Source organism: Belonocnema kinseyi, chromosome 5 (genome assembly GCF_010883055.1).
Source record: "Belonocnema kinseyi isolate 2016_QV_RU_SX_M_011 chromosome 5, B_treatae_v1, whole genome shotgun sequence".
Lineage (NCBI taxonomy): Eukaryota > Metazoa > Arthropoda > Insecta > Hymenoptera > Cynipidae > Belonocnema > Belonocnema kinseyi.
In genome coordinates this window covers 85519490-85525489 of record NC_046661.1, presented here as the reverse complement: position 1 = coordinate 85525489, position 6000 = coordinate 85519490, and the positions used below count along the sequence as shown (strand labels likewise).

At 30.9% G+C, this 6000-nt stretch overlaps 1 protein-coding gene across 1 annotated transcript in view; it reads right to left on the bottom strand.

The window, feature by feature from the left end:
* LOC117173762 (gamma-aminobutyric acid receptor alpha-like) overlaps positions 1–6000 on the bottom strand; it is a 201895-nt gene that overhangs the window by 100738 nt on the left and 95157 nt on the right. The gene's annotated exons all lie outside the window — the stretch shown is intronic.

Below are 6000 nucleotides of genomic sequence, written 5' to 3'. Positions count from 1 at the left end.
GCGCGCAACTCAGTCATTTACAGCGTCTCCTACTATATTCACACGGACATAGCTCTGTCATAGTATTGGACCGCATCTCGTTTCAGATCTGGGATCACTGGTCGTACTTGTTTCGACACTTCAGTCCCGATGCTCGTTCTCATGAGGTCGTTCAGCTTTACGCTCCAGAGAAGAGTGATCTAGTCAGGTAAGACGAAGGTACGGGTTATCCATCATGGGCTTCACCCTTATAAAAGAGAATACTCTTTCGTAGGAATATAGTAGCTGTCTAGTGATTTTGTTAGTGAATCAGTGGGTTTTAAGAATTGTGCTTCCTCATGGTTATTCTAGTGTATCTGTAAAGTTCCTCATAATTATTAATCAATAACCAGGATAATAGTAGCTGGGTGTTTGGTAATTAAAATTTTTGGTTTCCTCGCGATTGGTTCGCCGGTCGCCTGGCTATCATGAAACTCCTTTACCAAACATTGCCAAGCTACCTAAATTCACATAGCTTTTCCTTTTGCAATGCTCGTTTGCACGAATTGTGGCTCGTAAAGTTGTGTGAATAAGGGTAATGCTTGCTTTCTGATTCTTTCTTTCTTTTTACAATTGTAGCTACGTGCATATTAATCGGAAGTAAAGTTCTTTTAATAGGCATCACAAGGTTATCTGAATCACCTAATTACCTTCCTTTCACAATGCTCGTTCGCGCGCATTGTGGCTCGTAGGTGTTAGTTTGATGAGCGAGCAACAAGTGTAATTTTCATTTTTTTAAAAATTTTTCAAATTGCTTTTACAAAAGAGAGTTAAAATAAAGCCAAGGTGCTCACCCTCAACTTTTTAAAAGAGATTAATAATAAAATTGATAAAATGCTCAATTTTGTGGTTAAAGGTATAAAGCACCGATTTTTCTGGCAGTCGCAATGATTGTCAGAATGAGCTTTGCCAGAAAAATCTAAAATATTGTCTTTTTACTAATTACTAAGTTTTGGTATTCATCGTAAACATGGCTTGCATTTAATAAATTATTTTACAAAATCATTTTAGTGATTTGCTACCAAAATCTATTTAAGGAAGGGTTGTAAGTTTATTCTTTTCGGGTTTCTTCTTTATTTTTATTCAAATACGTGGTATATTTTTGAAAACTTAATGGCGGCACCTTTCTTGAAAATCCGAAAATAAAATAGTATGTCAATTTACAAATAATAGTAACATCGTTAGATATTATTGTGTAAAATGAATTGAAATGTAACAAACACAGGCGCTCACAAGAAGGATTAAAATCCCTCTGAACCTATTCGTATTAGCAATAATACCAAGTATAAGACAAATATTGCGAAATTGTTTCCATGCCAAAAATACTCTAACGGTGGTGGTTCTATATCTCCATGTGAGGTATTGAGAAAAAGCCTAGCAATAAACTATCTCTCCTACGATGATCCTATCATGCTTGTCTATGGTTTTAGTTTGCTCCTAGCCTTGAGACTGCAGACAACGAATACTATAGAAATGAAATCCTCTTTATTATTCAGGAATTACGTAAAGCACGTTTTATATACATGCATTTAGTAGCTTAAGTAGATTAAGTAACCAACCAGCACACCACAACCTGGGCACACTGTGCAACGTGGATTCAACGTTGATTCAACATTGTTTAAACGTTGATTTTGAACCGCCACCACTACCATCATCACCACTGCCACCATTGCTAAATCTATAAGGGCGCTGCTTTATAAACTATGCCGTTATTAATTTAATGCCATTCACACGATGTGCAGCATCAGGATGACTTTTACTTGTCAAGATTGTCTAAAAGTATATTCTCAAGTGAATGCTCTGAAAAGGTATCATATGTACTAGAAAGCAAACAATTTTTCCGCCAACTTGACTTGGTATGACGAGAGTGAATATCATGAATTTATTCCTCTGAACTTGCCAGAATCTCTAGAAATTATTGAAAATAATAACAGCAATGCAAAAAATGATTGTAGTAGTAGAAGTTCCAAAGTGACTAAACTGGAGGAAGTCTTAAGGCCATGTGACGAGAGTTTTACATGACCAAACTTGGTTCTCAATTTTTTTTCCCAAATTACGTCTAAACGAAATGAGGGATCACTCTGAAAGTTTAGATAATGAGAGAGGAGGTAATAAAGTCCATGTCTCTGCTTTGTGCCGGAGAAAATTTTGAAAAATAAATTTCGAAGAAAACACAAGTAGAAGTTAGATCGGTACTTTTCTGTCCCAAAGTACGTCCACATGGAGTGAGATATCGTGTTGAAAATTTGGAACGCTAAATAGAGGGCACGAAGGAATGTGTCTCTAGCTCTAACTAATTAGGATTATGAAAAAAAAAATTATAAGAGAAATACCGACCGTGTTGTAGAAGACTGCGAAGAATTTTCAATTTTGTCAATGGGCTAGCTATAAGGTGTATATTATTCCAAGTTGGGGAAAACAACCAAAATTGTTCACAAACATTATACACAAATAATGCAACAACTAATGTTTGCACTTTAAATGCAAATAACAAATTTTATGTCATTATAGAGTACGTGTCTGACTAACGTATTAGCTGTTTCATAGCAGCGCTAACGTAACGAGTAGACAATTTCGAACTTCTACGGGTCTGTGGGTAAAACAGATTGCATGATTGCCGACAGAGAAAGTTAGAAGTAAAACTTCTGCTTTAAAGACTAAATGCGTCCGTCGATAATATTATTTTCATAAATAAACTTTTTTCTTCCCCCAACTCTTTGCAAGGCCACAAACGATCCTTTAATATTTATTAACATTTCCCAAAAAAAATGTCCGCGTTATTCAACCTTTTATTCTACGATATGGATAAAAAAATATTGATCTTAAGGATGACTTGATCAGCTGCTATACTTGTCACATGGCCTTAAAGCGGAAATGTTGCTCTAACAGAAAAAATACAGAATATCATGATAATTTTGAGTCTTTCATGAATAAGAAAATAAAAAAAAAAGATGAAAAGCCGGATGATATGAACGAAAAAGATGGAGATCGAGATGACAATGAGAAGGAGGAGCAGGAGGATCAAAAAGAATCGGAACAGGATCCGGAAAATGACGATGATGATAATGATGCTGTTGATGATCCTAATTCTAATAAAGAAAAGAAGAAGGAGGAGGAGAGTTCAACTGGATTTAGTTAACTGATGTTCAACTTGTAGATGCTTTGCGATTTTACATTAATTATTGTCATTCACTACAAGGTCTCGAGTGTCAAAAAATTTTACACGTATTACGGCAATGAAACATAATATTTAACAAGTATGGCAATTGTGAATTTTAATTTAACTATGTTTAATCTGCATAATTACGTTATGAAATTATATTGTTAAGCTAAGCTAAGATTCCATATGTAGAAATTGGGTTAATTATTTTTTCTTGAAGAAACACAGTTTTAAGATTGTCAGAGGTCGAAATTGATTTAAAACCTGTTCTTTTAGATAAGTATTAGTAAGATTAGGTTTCATTCTGGTTTCTTCAAATAGGAGTAAAGTTTACGTCATAAGCTACTTAATTATTCATAGATGGCGCTGCTGTGCATTCAGTATTCTACCAAACAAAGTATTTCACTTCCATAACTTAAAGTATCACTACTGCGACCACCACTATTTGTTAATGTGAAATTGTTTCAAGTATAAAACTAGTTCGCACATGTAAAAAAAATCATATTTATATGCACACTGTGCAAAATATATGTAGATTTCCTACTTCTTTTGTAATTTCATCCAAATTTGTAAAATGCCTTCGTGCAGCGTAATTAATTAACCGAGGATCTTGTAAAATCGTAATTTGCACAAGTTCACCGCATTTTGTTCGTCTGCTGCTAATTTGGACGCCTTGAGTTACTGCGCTTGCGTTAGGGTCGCTTTATTGGCGCGGAATTCAAAATGGACATTAAAAACAATTCTAGTAATTATACTAGAAATTCTAGTGATTGGATAGACTTTAGTATTAAAAAAAAAGATATTTCTGTACAAAAAAAAAAAATATATTCACTCTTATTTTCATTGGTGAAAACTGAAGGAATTTTAATATTATACCCCTACCAAGTTTAATTACTCTTAAAATGTTGAATATTATATGATATTTATCCAAGGCTAATGGAATTGTTAAAAATGAAATATAGTCAAACCTAGATTTAATGTCAATTTTGAGACTGAGCGTGATATTAAAATCAGAGTCTCGGAACTATTTTGTCTCTGTCCTTTTATTTCTCTTTCTTGTTAATCTTTCTGTTTTGGAACGCTTCAGTTACAGAAACATGAAATGCAGAAACACTAAATCCAGGGTTGAGTGTAATTCCAAACATTATTTAAAATTGAAATGTTCTAAAATTAAGTAAGTGAAACAAAATCTTTTGCAATCAATTAAATAATAAATTTTTAAAATAATTTACATTTGTTCCCGTAAAAAAGAAAAAAAATGAAAGGAAGTCAAAAATTCCTGGGGCGGGGGGCGGTTTTACCGGTTTTTCGCCGGTTTTGCCACCATGTAGATCCGCACCTGACTTTGTGTTTTATGGTACTTAGTGACGTTTTACATTTATATAACCATTTTTTAGTTAATATTTACATAACGAAATAAAACCGTATATTTTTATTACATATAATTTCGAGTATTTTATTCACAATTTAGCTCATTTATGTTCAAGGCGAATAGATATTATACTTATGGAGATTATTCTGATAAAAAGTCTGAGATACATGCGTATGATTACGTATTATGTGATTATATTACTCACCAAACAATTTTAACAATAAAAAAAAAAGTTTCTTAAAAGAAAATTTTTTTTTGAACATGCTACCACCAATTTTTAGGTAGAATATTAGGCAAACAAGATTGAATAAGTAATGCATTATTATTAAATTATTGTAAAATTGTTTTTTTTTTATTTTTGAAAAATTGCAAATTGCAATTATATGAATTTTGTGAAATCATAGCTGTCGAAGTCATTTTAAGAAAGAAAGTTACAACAAAATTTATATATTGTTAAAAAAAACAAAAGTTATGGAAACTTTTTTTTTCCTACAAATTTTTAGTTTTCAAATTAAATTTTAAAACGAAATAATATAAGGAGAAAAGTATGATATTGAAAGAAATTTAAATCGATGAAAGATTTTATTAACCTTAATATTTTTGATTAATTTTAACACTTAAAAATAGATTAATTTGAATTATTAAAATAGATCAAATAAAAAATGTCCCTAAACTACATTAAAATTAAAATACAAATTTTGTTTCATTATTGAATTTGAAATGTTCATAAAAATTAAATTAATTTAAAATTGTGATTTTTTAAGTAGGAAAAGGCAAAAGTGGAGTTCTGTTACACCCTTCTCCTTTTCCAGCTCGAAAAATTGCCAATAATAGCTATTTTTAGCGATTTGATAAATGTTTTCAATTAATTTGCTTCGAAATTAAAATTTTTTAAATGAATTTATTTTGTTATTTAAGTTTTTAAATTTTTTAGTGTCTTTGAAATATTTTAATTAAATTTTCCATAATTATAAGGGATTTCCAAAAATGTTGTTGTACTTTTGAAGGTTCTAAGAATTTTTCAGTAAATTGAAGGGAATTCAAAGAATTTTAAATATTGAATGCGTTTTTGTTTAAATACCAATGAGTTTTCAATAGATTTAAATAAGTTGAAGGGATTTCGAAAAATTGTATCAAAGATTCCAAAAAATTTTCACTCAATTTCAATAAATTGATGGAATTTCCTGAGATGTCAAGGTATCTTTAAGGATTCCAAAAAGTTTTCAAATTTTTAATAAAATTTCTGGATATTTGAAAACATTCGTTGAAATCTTCACTAAATTTTAATAAGTTTGAGGAATTTCGAAAAATGTTATGGTATTTTAAAAGTTTTAAACAATTTTCCTGATAAATTTCCAATGAATTGAAGAGATATTAAAGGTGTTCAAAACTTTTATTTTTTTAATATTCCAAGAAATTTGTAATAAATTTTATTAAATTCAAGGGAATT